General features: G+C 34.8%; 1 protein-coding gene across 1 annotated transcript in view; it reads right to left on the bottom strand.

Moving 5' to 3' along the window:
- Nucleotides 1-15,000, bottom strand: part of LOC136836459 (irregular chiasm C-roughest protein-like) — a 91,159-nt gene that overhangs the window by 50,558 nt on the left and 25,601 nt on the right. The gene's annotated exons all lie outside the window — the stretch shown is intronic.

The following is a 15,000-nucleotide window of genomic DNA, read 5'->3' as shown; positions in this document are numbered from 1 at the left end:
AACATGAAGAAAACGTCGCAGTTGCACTATGAAACAATTGTTAGAGAGGGTGGAAAGTCAGATAGAAGAAAGAGAATACGAACGGAGGTACAGTAAAAGGAATGAAAGGGGTCGTAGCTAGGGGCCGAACGGACGCTGCAAAGACCCTTAAATAATGCCTACAGTGCACCACGTGAGATGTACTGACGGCGCTACCTCCCTACGGGGTAAAATATTACGAACATAAGTATAATATTTCGTTGGCCGTCAACTCACTGTTGAAAGGATGAATGAAGTGTTACAACCGTCGGTTGACTTTTTTTTTAATTCTTTATAATATAAAATGCTATGGTAATATCTCACAACCTGTTGGTTAAACCTATAAAAGAGAAAGAGTTCTAATATGACAAGTGAAAAAAAGAAGTTTCGTATTATCCTCTGTTCTTAGTATACTTCAGTTTCTATAATTTCCATTGGCGTTTACTCCCCAAATTCCAAAGTGATTACCGGTTGCCTAATTCAGCTCAAGAACTGCGTAAAAAAAAAAGATTAAAATAACCAACCAAACCATTCAGTGAAGGCTGCCACTAAAATCATTGTCGTATCCTTCACGAATATCCTGTCGACATCCGTGTGGTGGTGGTGGGGGGAGTGGGGGCGCTGTCGGGAATGAATGACTAATTTACACGTCCCGGATCAATACCACTGAGTCGTTTCTATCAATAAGTGAAGAACCATCTCCCCCTTGGCGCCGTAGCTGGTTAGAAATGTAATGATAATATTTGAAGGTTATGTCAGGTAATTCCCCTAAATTCATTTGAATTTGTCAAGGGCGAATCTCTTGAGTATTCAGCTCAGAACCCGAAAGTTTTCATCGGAAATGAGATAGAGAGGAGCAGAGCCATGAAAGTATAATAGCCAGTGTAAGAAAAGTTCCAGCGGAATGGTTGTCTACGATGGAATGATAAATCTTTCTGTGCGTTTTGCCATTAAGTGTTAAATCTGTGCGTTAGAACCATACTTAGACACGGGAAATGGAACATTATGTATTATAATCATCCAGCCTCCTGTAGAAATTTTAGATTTCGCCTAAAATTTGTGAAAGAAATGGCTAGGAGTTTCGAAGTGGCTTCAATTCACTTGTACAAAATGCAATGAACAAGAGCTTTCAGATAGCAAACCTACGCCAGGCTGAAGCATCAAACTCCTCCCCCCGCCCCCTCAACAACTGCTACCATCTCCCCAAAAGTACATTCCTGTCTCTCCCAGAAAGGAATCAATCGCCTGCTGCTAGACACGAGGCCCACTCTTGGAGAAATTTCCGTCAAAATACACATGTCGTTCTTTGTGTAATCCTGTTAACGATCAGACAGACAGCCATGAACTGCCTACCAAAATCAACTCACAAGAAGAACATTGCAACCATTTGATTTTCACAGAAGAACATTGCAACCATTTGACTATTTCACAGAAGAACACTGCAACCATTTGACTATTTCACAGACAGACATTGCAACCATTTGATTTTCACAGAAGAACATTGCAACCATTTGACTATTTCACTGAAGAAATTTGCAATCATTTGACTGTTTCACAGAAGCATATTGCAATCATTTGACTATTTCACAGAACATTGCAGCCATTTGACTATTTCATAGAAGAACATTGCTCCATTTGACTGTTTCACAGAAGAACGTTGCAAAAATTTTACTGTTTCACAGAAGAACATTGCAACCATTTGACTGCTTCACAGAAGAACATTGCAACCATTTGACTGTTTCACAGAAGAACATTGCAACCATTTGACTGTTTCACAGAAGAACGTTGCAACAATTTGACTGTTTCACAGAAGAACATTGCAACCATTTGATTTTCACAGAATATTGCAACCATTTGACTATTTCAATGAAGAACACTGCAACCATTTGACTATTTCACAGACAGACATTGCAACCATTTGATTTTCACAGAACATTGCAACCATTTGACTATTTCACTGAAGAAAATTGCAACCATTTGACTGTTTCACAGAAGAATATTGCAATCATTTGACTATTTCACAGACAGCCATTACAACCATTTGATTTTCACAGAAGAACATTGCAACCATTTGACTATTTCACTGAAGAAAATTGCAACCATTTGACTATTTCACTGAAGAAAATTGCAACCATTTGACTATTTCACTGAAGAAAATTGCAACCATTTGACTAATTCACTGAAGAAAATTGCAGCCATTTGACTGTTTCACAGAAGAACATTGCAACCATTTGACTATTTCACAGACAGACATTGCAGCCATTTGATTTTCACAGAACATTGCAGCCATTTGACTATTTCACTGAAGAAAATTGCAACCATTTAACTATATCACTGAAGAAAATTGCAACCATTTGACTATTTCACTGAAGAAAATTGCAGCCATTTGACTATTTCACTGAAGAAAATTGCAACCATTTGACTATTGCACTGAAGAAAATTGCAACCATTTGAGTATTTCGCAGACAGACATGTGAAGAACTAACTATCATTCTTTCAGCAGCCACGTCTGCTGAACTTGTAGCGCTCCTGGCATCAAATAAATCATAAGAAAAAAAAAAAAAAAGACAGAGACAGACTTCTCATAGATACACCAGACAGAAGAAGAGATCCATTGTGTACCTCGTACGCTGCTCATAAAATGCCAGTAAAATAGCCCGGCATATTTACAGCTCTTCTGGGACTTCCGCTTTGGGGTCTTATTTCCTGATATACATCTTTTCACTTTGTGAGAGACACGTTGTTTGTTCTTTTGAGAGACCACCGAGGAACGGTGGAATTTATTTATTCTTTTCTCCTTTTTTTTATCCTCGTACTGCCACAAACGTGGGAATGTACGTGTCATTTTCAGTAAAAATTGGGAAGCGGTGATCTAGACGATGACGAAACACGATTAAGTATAATCTCTAGCTTTAGGCTCGTCAGAGACACAGGAAATGAAGTATTGATGTCGAAAAGTATATGAAAATACAGATATATTTAATGTGCATTACCATGTCACGTCCTGCACATGACTCCTTCTCTTTAAAACCTTCCGGTCTTCTTTCTCCTGTACTGGCGAATCTGCCTCGTTCCTGCTTTTCTTGGCATCTGAATTTGAACCAGTGTATATGGGGATATGTATTTATGTATGTATGTATATATGAGCACTTATCTTTCGTTATAAAGAGGCCACATAAAAAAAATAACTTAATATTCATTGATGAGACGGCGTAAAAACCTTAGCCTAAGTGCCTAAGATTTTACACCAACTTATAAATTACTGATATTAAGTTATCCATTTATATGGCACCTTTATATGAAAAGATATTTGCTCATCTATACATACATACATACACATATATACAGCCATGCATACATAGTTACAGCGCCCAAATGCAAGAGGTTTTTTCTTATGGATTTAAAAGGATTTTGCAAATTTATTTCTTGCCCTCCCCTAAATTGACTCCATGTGGGATAATCAGTAACTGTCAAATTTGTGGAGTTCGCCCATCAAGTGGGGAGTCGAACAAACAACATTTTCTCCCGTGAAGTCTGCAACCCCAATTATATATATATATATATATATATATATATATATATATATATATATATATATATATATATATATATATATATATATATATATATATATATATAATATATATATATATATATATATATATATATATATATATATAATATAAGTATATATATATAAATAAATAAATATATATGTGTGTGTGTTTGTGTGTGTATGTGTGTGTGTGGTGTGTGTACGTGTTTTGTGTATAGTGTGTTTATGGGCGCATGAGCGCACATGATTATGAGAATGATACACTATCGTTAATCCATATCCGCTTTAAAGCAGACAATATAGTGATCGTTTATTGCAACTGCACAGCGAAACTTGAAATAACATACACGAAGAGCTTTTGCACTGTAGCCTACAGCAAAGTTAATGTTTCAGAACTGCCCATCCATTCCTACGAAAACCATAATAGAGAGGAATAAACAACCCCAGCGGAGAACATCAATCATTATTATTTTGATTAACTTCTTCAGTGCCTCTCAATCTATACCAAATTTTTATACAGCAGGAGAAAGCACGAAGGTAAATTGCAAGTATTTTGGAAAAACCTACGGTTAGTCTGTAATAAAGCATAAAATTGCTGTTCTTGAACATAAGAAATGAGGAGATGAGTTTTAGAAATATAAATTTTTCTCGTGATATTCTGACTTTAGGACTGTCATGCAGCTACGCTTTTGGATGCACAGATGTATGTATGTATGTATGTATATGTATATGTATATATATATATATATATATATATATATATATATATATATATATATATATATATACACATACATACAAACATACATACATCCACACAAATATATATATATATATATATATATATATATATATATATATATATATATATATATATATATATATATATATATATATATATATATATATATACACACACTTATATGTATGTTGTTTCTCCACAGTATTAAATAATACCTTCCAAAAATATTGCATGAAATACCTTTTTTGTCTTGTGTTTAATATTGTTGGTAGATGAAGTATCACCACAATTAATTGTATTTCAGTTCGCTAGAAACACAGCTATATAATAATAATAATAATAATAATAATAATAATAATAATAATAATAATAATAATAATAATAATAATAATAATAATAATAAAATCTACTCATCATAATTATTATTGTTTTTATGAAAAGTACAAACCACGTCATATTCCGTCATCCAAACTCGTCCATCGAGTTAGCTAAAGGAATTTTAATATGGCGTTTCCTTCGAAATGAGGGGCTAAACCGTAAGTCCCGAAAATATTACGTGTTGTCCACGGCACATGCAATCAATGTTCAGATTTATTATTTGCCTCATGTGATATTTACCCACTAAATCTAAAGCTGCTTACCAATTTCCCACATGCAAAGCATTTTTCGCCGGAATTTCCAGCATTAGCTGGGCGTAAGAACTTAAAAATGCTATATCTCGGGGAGCGTGAAAAATGCTAAATATATTTTACCCTGATAAAAGGGCAGAGGGTTTTGTCTATGACAATACCTGGGATAAGGAATATTAATGATAATGCGCGGGTCCTGTGAATCAATTATTCTTTCGTTCTTTATGATACTGTGAACCCACTCTTTATTCGCATAATGTTGTCGGCGAATATTTTATTTCAAATTTTCTTTTTGAAAGGGTCACTTAGTTCAAAATGCCCATTGCTTTTTTTTTTTAATAGATGGACGTTTGATTTAGAAGAAATTCCTTGCACAGCCTCAGCTACAAACGCTGTATGAGAGCCTTGTCTGTCAATATTTAGTAAAAATTCTTCATATATCTGTCATGCCCTTTCATTTGCTTTCGTTCTAGACAGAGTTGGCACACGGGAGAGTCGTAGAATCAATTATCTTCACTCCATATTCGATCCTTCAACATTAGGGGATATCAGTTAGATCTTTTTAGTGCTTCTTCCTTGACGCTTATGCTGGTAGTACGGCGAGTGACCTTCCTTCACCTCTTCACTAAATCCACTTAATCTTCGTACCAGTGAAATAATTTTCATTATCTACGGTTACTTTTTCAGTCACTGTTCCCTTCACCTCTTCACTAAATCCACTTAATCTGCGTACCAACGAAATAATTCTTTCATTATCTACGAGTACTTTTTCAGTCACCATTCCCTTCACCTCTTCACTAAATCCACTTAATCTGCGTACCAACGAAATAATTCTTTCATTATCTACGAGTACTTTTTCAGTCACTGTTCCCTTCACCTCTTCTCTAAAACCACTTAATCTTCATACCAACGAAATAATTCTTTCATTATCTACGAGTACTTTTTCAGTCACCGTTCCCTTCACCTCTTCACTAAATCCACTTAATCTGCGTACCAACGAAATAATTCTTTCATTATCTACGAGTACTTTTTCAGTCACTGTTCCCTTCACCTCTTCTCTAAAACCACTTAATCTTCATACCAACGAAATAATTCTTTCATTATCTATGAGTCATTTTTTCAGTCATTGTTCCCTTCACCTCTCACTAAATCCACTTAATCTGTACCAACGAAATCATTCTTTCATTATCTAAGAGTACTTTTTCAGTCACTGTTCCCTTCACCTCTCCACTAAATCCACTTAATCTTCGTACCAGTGAAATAATTTTTTCATTATCTACGAGTACTTTTTCAGTCACTGTTCCCTTCACCTCTTCTCTAAAACCACTTAATCTTCATACCAACGAAATAATTCTTTCATTATCTACGAGTACTTTTTCAGTCACTGTTCCATTCACCTCTTCACTAAATCCACTTAATCTGCGTACCAACGAAATCATTCTTTCATTATCTAAGAGTATTTTTTCAATCACTGTTCCCTTCACCTATCCACTAAATCCACTTAATCTTCGTACCAGTGAAATAATTCTTTCATTATCTACGAGTACTTTTTCAGTCACTGTTCCCTTCACCTCTTCACTAAATCCACTTAATCTGCGTACCAAAGAAATCATTCTTTCATTATCTAAGAGTACTTTTTCAGTCACTGTTCCCTTCACCTCTTCTCTAAATCCACTTTATCTGCGTACCAGTGAAATCACTTTTTCATTATCTACGAGCACTTTTTCAGTCACTGTTCCCTTCACGTCTTCATTAAAACTCCTAACCTTCATACCAACGAAATAATTCTTTCATTATCTACTAGTACTTTTTCAGTCACTGTTCCCCTACGCTAAGCGACTTTAACAGCCCTTACCTATCCCCAAGTTTTCTGTCCAAGCTTGCAGTAGATAGAAGACTCTATTGAAAGTTCCATTTGTTTTGTAAACAACAATTATAGACAAAAATTAAACCAAATAAAGGTAACATCTGTAAAGGAAAGTCGAGATATTCATATATTGAAATAATCAATATGTCTCTTTAAATGGCGTGGAGAATTATTCAACAGATTTATGGATATGTTGTAGTTATTTTTAATGAATTTTGTTAAATGTAAAGCTGAGCTATAACTGAAGTTTTTTTTATATTTCCTAAGAGGCGCCCAGTAAGGAATTTCATTTTCGGACAGAACTACGGGTATATTGTGCATATTTTTCTATCACACCTAGAAAGGGCTGAATTGACGAAGACCGTAACATCATTTGTTATGTCGTGAGGGAATTGTATAGTAGTATTCGATTAATACACGCTCTTATAGTCCATATATGGGAAGGGAGCAAAAGCAAACTCAAGACATTGTTGTGCATTTTTCGAAAATAATCGAAATGTTAAGGCCAGTGGGAGAGCCAAAGATAATACGTAATAATTCTCACGAATGAACTGAAGAGATTGCGCAATAATTCTCACGAATGAACTGAAGAGATTACGCAATAATTCTCACGAATGAACTGAAGAGATTGCGCAATAATTCTCACGAATGAACTGAAGAGATTACGCAATAATTCTCACGAATGAACTGAAGAGACTGGTGCAATAATTCTCACGAATGAACTGAAGAGACTACGCAATAATTCTCACGAATGAACTGAAGAGATTACGCAAATAATTCTCACGAATGAACTGAAGAGATTACGCAATAATTCTCACGAATGAACTGAAGAGATTACGCAATAATTCTCACGAATGAACTGAAGAGATTACGCAATAATTCTCACGAATGAACTGAAGAGATTACGCAATAATTCTCACGAATGAACTGAAGAGATTACGCAATAATTCTCACGAATGAACTGAAGAGAATACGCAATAATTCTCACGGATGAAGCAAAGGGATTACGCAATAATGTTCACGAATGAGCCAAAGAGAATACACTGAAGAGATTACGCACTAATTCTCACGAATGAACTAAAGAAATTAGGCAACAATTCTCATGAATGAACCAAAGTGATTACGCAATAATTCTCACGAACGATAATACTTAAGTCAGTTTATTCATTTTGAAAATTGTCCTCTTGCGTTTTAGGTTGTCTGTCCGTAATTCATAGACTCTTACAAGTCTTCTGTTCATGTAAAAGCAGAACCTTTTTCTATCAAACTTAAAAATTATAATGAAGTTTGAAGTTTTCATTTCCCATTGCAAAAATCTGGTTACTATAATTACTTTCGAAGACAGTCAAAAGTCAGTGTTTTTCATAAAAAAAACCTGTTAACTTCAATTAAACTTGAGAAAACAGTGACAGTTCTATTAAAAGAACCATGCTAGTCAAGTTTCTTTTATTTACTGCAGTTATACAAGAGAACGTGATTCAGCAATAATAATGACATTTTCTATTTTTTTCTATGCAAAAATAGTCTATTGGTTGTAAGCACATCTTTTAGACTTGCCATTGTCTAACCCGGGGTTAGTTTCTCTAATAATAATAATAATAATAATAATAATAATAATAATAATAATAATAATAATAATAATAATAATAATAATAATGATATAACTACATGAGTCACTAAAGTGGTGAAGAAATCGGGAATGAGTCAGATACATAATATATATATATATATATATATATATATATATATATATATATATATATATATATATATATAGATCTATATATATATATATATATATATATATATATATATATATATATATATATATATATATATATATATATTGTGTGTGTATGTATGTACGTGTGTGTATATATATAGATGTATATTATATATATACACACACACACATACACACACACACTGACACCACTGTGAATTTCTGTGAGCAATAATAATAATAATAATAATAATATAATAATAATAATAATAATAATAATAATGATAATATTTTAATTCAATATTTTAATTCACAGGCTGCTTGGAATGACTTGATACCGATACAATGAGTCTCAAAGCTTCAGATGACATAAACCGTGAATTATGTACCTGGTAATTATTCGGCTGTGGTGTCATTAGCCATGGTAGAGAAAAGTATGGGGTTAACAACTTCATCCCAAAGTATTTGATGAAAATCAGTAGACTCATCAAACTGGGTCAACCTTTAAGGGGGAATTGGATTATGGGTAAAAATGAGTATAAAATAAAAGTGGAAAAGAAGAAGAAAATGAGATATTATGTAATAATAAATAAGATGAATAAGAGATAACATAATGAATAAGATGTATAAGAGACAATGTAATAATAAATAAGTGGTATAAGATATTAACATAATAATCACTAAGATGAGTAGGAGATAACGTAATAATAAATAAGAGGTATAAGAGATAACAATAATGATTAAGATGAATAAGAGATAACGTAATAATAAATAAGAGTCATAAGAGATAACTTAATAATCACTAACATGAATAAGAGATACCTTAATGATCAATAAGATGAGTAAGAGATAACTTAATAATCAATAAGATGAATAAGAGATAACGTAATAATAAATAAGATGTATAAGAGATAACTTAATAATCAATAAGATGTATAAGAGATAACGTAATGATAAATAAGAGGTATAAGAGATAACATAATAATAAAATAAGATGAATAAGAGATAACGTAATAATAAATAAGATGAATAAGAGATAACTCAGTAATCAAGAAGATGAATAAGAGATAACGTAATAACAAATAAGACAAATAACAGATAACATAATAATAAGAGTTAGCAATAAATAGGGAGGGTAAGTTTCGAAAATTAAATGCTCAGGTATAAAACAGAAAAAAAGGAGATGAACAGGTTTTAAGAAACCTGAGCTGTTGGACCATGGCTTCCCTCATGTTGTTTGAGATCTTGTCTGGCCGTATTTACTTTGTGTTTAGAACCTAAACACTTGGAATTGACATCTGGGATTTAATTAGTATCATGTTTATTTTTTTTTTTACTAGGAGGTAGTCTACCTGAAATCTTATTGGTGTTATTTTTATTATTGTGGTTCTGATGTTACGTGGATTATTATTATTATATTATTATTATTATTGGTGAAGAAAGCCGCAGTGGTGTAAATGTAAATATATATATATATATATATATATATATATATATATATATATATATATATATATATATATATATATATACAGTAGAGAGAGAGTAGAGAGAGAGAGAGAGTTTATATATATATATATATATATATATATATATATATATATATATATATATATATATACATATATATATATATATATATATATATATATATATATATATATATATATATATATATATATATATATATAATATATATATATATATATATATATATATATATATATATATATATATATATATATATATATATATATATATATATATATATATTTGCATTTACATCACCGTGATTTCTTCGCAAATTTAGTGACTCATGATATTTATGAGATTTTATTTTATTATTATTATTATTATTATTATTATTATTATTATTATTATTATTATTATTATTATTTGAATTAAATAGACCATCTCTTAAACAGGTCTTATTGAAAAGGGTGGCTGTATTATGTTAATTTATCTTATACAGTATCTTTCTATTTCCTTATAATTCGCTTTTCAGGCTTAGCTATGTTGGTCAGCAACTGGCCAATATTCATATTGGAAAGAAGATGGTATATAATAATAATAATAATAATAATAATAATAATAATAATAATAATAATAATAATAATAATAATAATAATAATAATCAAATGGTTAAATTGAGTATACCTATGATATTGCTAAGTTATTCACCTGAGAAGAGAATGACCCCATGCCCAAGAAAGGGGTGAAGATAGTGAGATGTAAAAAAAAAAATAAGAAAAATAACGATCATCAAAAAAGAAACCAAGATATTATCAAATTAACACAACACAAAAGACGATTTCCATGTCTGTGATTTGTGCCACCTGTAAAAAAAAAAAAAAAAAAAAAAAATGCGAATCAGATCAGTCGTAGGTATCAAGTAATTAACATATCTGAATAATTAGGCGAATGGATTTAGACAGCCGACTGAACATTCGAGCGCTGATAAAATAGGAGATACACATTTACTGGCGTATGACTACACAGGTAAAATCCTCGTTCAAGCCCATCAAGACAGGTGTGGCCTCTGCCTGAACCTTATCAGTGACAGGTAGCCACAGTTCTACGTCTCGAAACGAATAAGGCCTCGAACAAAGAGCTTTTTTACAGGTCCCCCCCAACGGCTGGAAGTGGTTAAAAGTAAAGATTACAAATAAATGCGAACGGGGAAAAAATAAAATTGTCGTATAGAATTTTCCGAGCCACGTCGCAAAATCGCCTGAAGGGAGAGTTGAACCATATTTGAAAATGCGAAGCCTCCAATTCTCCTCTTGCCAGTAATAACAATCCCTATGGCACTTAACACCTCTGGCAATTTCCATTCACAGAGCTGCTGTCCCCACGTGTTCTATTAGCGCCGGAACTACGTCATGACAGAATTACTATAATTCTGGTCTTTGTCACTATTTTTCGTCCCATTTGACCTCGACAATGGCCGACATTAAAAGCCCTATCTGCTCATTTCTTTTATTCGGACCCTGATTGGTTTTATACAGTCTGATTTTTCTCTTTTGGCAGTGCAAGTTTTTCTGTGAGTTTGGGCCTTTTGTGTACAGGGCGACTCTCTCTCTCTCTCTCTCTCTCTCTCTCTCTCTCTCTCTCTCTCTCTCTCTCTCTCTCTCTCTCAGCCCAAAAGCATCTGCTCTTTCTATTTGATTTTGTTCAGGTTCCATGCAGTAACGTTTTGATTCTCTTTACGAATTCCAATTCCCATTTTGGGATCAACGAACTTGTAAGTGTTTCGATTCCTATTTGTGTTTTTTTTTAGACTCTGTTGATGAAAGATAATTATTCTCCCTCGTATAAATTTTAAAATATTTGTAAAAGTAGTAATCACCAGTTTGATTGCTTCATATTCGTTTATGTATGTCTTTATTTGAGTGGTATTAGGTTTTCCTGTCATGTGATTCTTCAGAGAGGGTAAACCTTTTACGTAGGCTAACATTTATTTGACGAGGGGTTGGGTCCCCTTCTGTAGCAGCTGCAAAAGCTTATAATGGGTTTCGATTCCCATGTAATCAGTGTTATGCAAGCTCCGTGTATTTATAACTGGACTCTGTTGTCTTCTAGAGCTCAGATAACTTCTTGTGGGTCATTTAAGAATCCTTATCCTTTCAGAAAAGGTTTGGTTAGTGACAAGGCATGTAAAAACGTTTTGACAACATCAGAATCTTTTAAAGTAGTTTTCATCGTTTTATATAGGTTTTAAACATTTTAATCCATCCATAACGTGGGCTTCGATTTCATTACAGCTCCTAGATGATTGGGTATTAGGCCTAGTTTTTTTTTTTTTTTTTTTGGAGAGTTCCGTGTTAATTTCATTTTAGGCTTAATCATGAGTCCTGCAGGCCTGCTTAACTCTTGACTGAATCAGTTTATATACAAACTTGTTCTAGTTCTGTATGATTAATATTACAGCTGCCTTTCAGAGTTCTTTTTATGTAGCATTTGATAATCGTGAAGTTCCATTTCGTTTTAGACATACGATTATTGAAATTCCTTATGCTGAAAATCATTTGGAAACTGTTAAATAAAACAGGAAAGAACTTTTCAAAAAAGGAATCTTCACAAAGGAAAATTATTCAAATGGGAAAGAGCAGTGGAAGAGATCCACCCTCCAAAATCCTTGATATGGAATTGGATCTTCCTCCAAAGTGCCTAACATGGAATGGAATCCACCTCTAAAATGCTCAACATAGAGTGGAATCCACTTCCAAAAGGCTCATCATTGTATGGGATCCACCCGCCAAAATGCATAACATGAAATGGGATCCCCAAAATTTCCAACATGGAGTGGGATCCAGCTTCCAAAATCCCCAACATGAAATGGGATCCACCCTCCAAAATGCTCATGGATTGGGATCCACCCTCCAAAATACCTGGCCACCTTCCAAAATGCTCAACGTAGAAAGGGATCCACCTTCCATAATGCCTAACAGAGAATTAGATCTACCCACCAAAATGCCCAACATGAAAAGGGATCCCCCCACCTAAATACCCAATATGAATTGGGATTTGCCTTCCAGAATGTCCAACATGAAATGGAATCTGCCTTCTAAAATACCGAACATGGAATGGGATCCACCTTTCAAAATGATGAACAAGGAATGGGATCTAACTTCCAAAATGACCAACATGGAATGGGATCACCTTCCAAAGTGCCCAACATGGAATAGGATCCACCTTCCAAAATGTCCAACATGGAATGGGATCTTCCCTCCAAAATGCTGAAGAAGAAATGGGGTTCACTTATCAAAATGACCAACATGGAATGAGATACACTGTCAAACATGCCCAACATGAAATAGGCTCCACACTCACAGGTGTCCAGTGTGGACATCCACCTTCCAAAATGCCCTACATGGAATGGGATGCAACTTCCAAAATGGCCAACATGGAATGGTAGCCGACTTCGAAAACACCCGTCATGGAATGGGATCCAACTTCTAAAGTGCACAACATGGAATGGAATGCACCCTCCAAAATGCCCAACATGTAATTGGATTCACCCTCCAAATTGCCTAACATGTAATTGGATCCACCCTCCAAAATGCCCAACATGTAATTGGATCCACCCTCCAAATTGCCCAGCATGGAATTGGATCCACTTTCCAAAATGCCCAACATGTAATTGGATCCTCCCTCCAAATTACCCAACATGTAATTGGATCCACCCTCCAAAATGCCCTGCATGTAATTGGATCCACCCTCCAAATTGCCCAGCATGGAATGGGATCCACTTTCCAAAATGCAAAACTTGGAATGGAATCCAACTTCCAAAGTGCACATCATGGAATGGAATCCACCCCCCAAAATGCCCAAGATGTACTTGGATCCACCCTCCAAATTGCCCAGCATAGAAATCCACTTTCCAAAATGCACAACATGGAATGGGATATAACCTGCAAAATTCTTAGCAAGTCACCTCGATATCGTGTACTCGACACTTTCTTGCGTATATAACTTTCTCCGACCGTTCTCGTTTATTCCCTCCAAGACCAGCCATTACTATGACACCGAGCTGCCGTGGATACAACCACAGAAGACCACAGGAACAGTCATCATCTCCTTCAGAACGAACGCAATACCGCCGTTGCAGGCAGCGTCGCCTCTGGGCAGTAAATTAAGCAAGATGACGCTCGGGGGAGGGTCCGCTTTGATGCCCTCGGGAGAAGTGAGTTGGGAGAAAGGCCAAGAGGAGGAGAAGAGAAGCAGGAGGAGGAGGAGGAGGAGGAGGAAGCTGGTTAAGAAGGAGAGAAAGAGAGAGACTCGAAGGAGAACTGTGTAAACAAAGGAGAGGATGGACGAGAGACAAAAATAAATATCTTTGTCAATTGAACGGATGCTTTGATAAGAGAGAAATAAAAGAGGCGACCTGCCTAACGGAACAGATGGGACAAGAATGCAAACGCGATAAGAAGATATGAGAGTAAACTGGTCAGGGTGGAGGCAAGATTAAGGAAGAAAAAAGATGAGAAGATGAATATAATCGGTAGATGAAGGCGTAAGATGTGAAAGCAGTTAAGGGAAAGGAGAGGCGGAGAGGCCTTGGGGACTGGAATGAGTCTTGGATCGGGAGGAGGAAATTAGGAGGGTTGAAAGGGAGGGGGAAGGGAGGGTTGGTTAAGGAGAGGGAGGACCTAGGCAGAGAGAGAGAGAGAGAGAGAGAGAGAGAGAGAGAGAGAGAGAGAGAGAGACGCTGGCTGCCGTAATTGGAAGTGGGCTCGCTCTAATTAATGCCTGTTGCATTTAATGATATCATGCATCTGCCGTGATTAGAATATATAGAATTGTCGCCTTCGCAATCTTTCTCGGCATTAACATAATCATTTCCTGGCTTCGACCCCAGCGGGATTCAGCGCGAATTTGCATTGCGAATATTGTTTTCCGTGCGACGATGGTTTATGCATACGCGTATGCTGGATGATTCTAATTGCAGCGTGTAATTGTTGC

The sequence above is a fragment of the Macrobrachium rosenbergii genome, chromosome 56 (assembly GCF_040412425.1).
Source record: "Macrobrachium rosenbergii isolate ZJJX-2024 chromosome 56, ASM4041242v1, whole genome shotgun sequence".
Classification (NCBI taxonomy): Eukaryota; Metazoa; Arthropoda; class Malacostraca; order Decapoda; family Palaemonidae; genus Macrobrachium; species Macrobrachium rosenbergii.
Note: the sequence above shows the minus strand (reverse complement) of the source record. Positions and strands in the feature narration are given on the sequence as shown.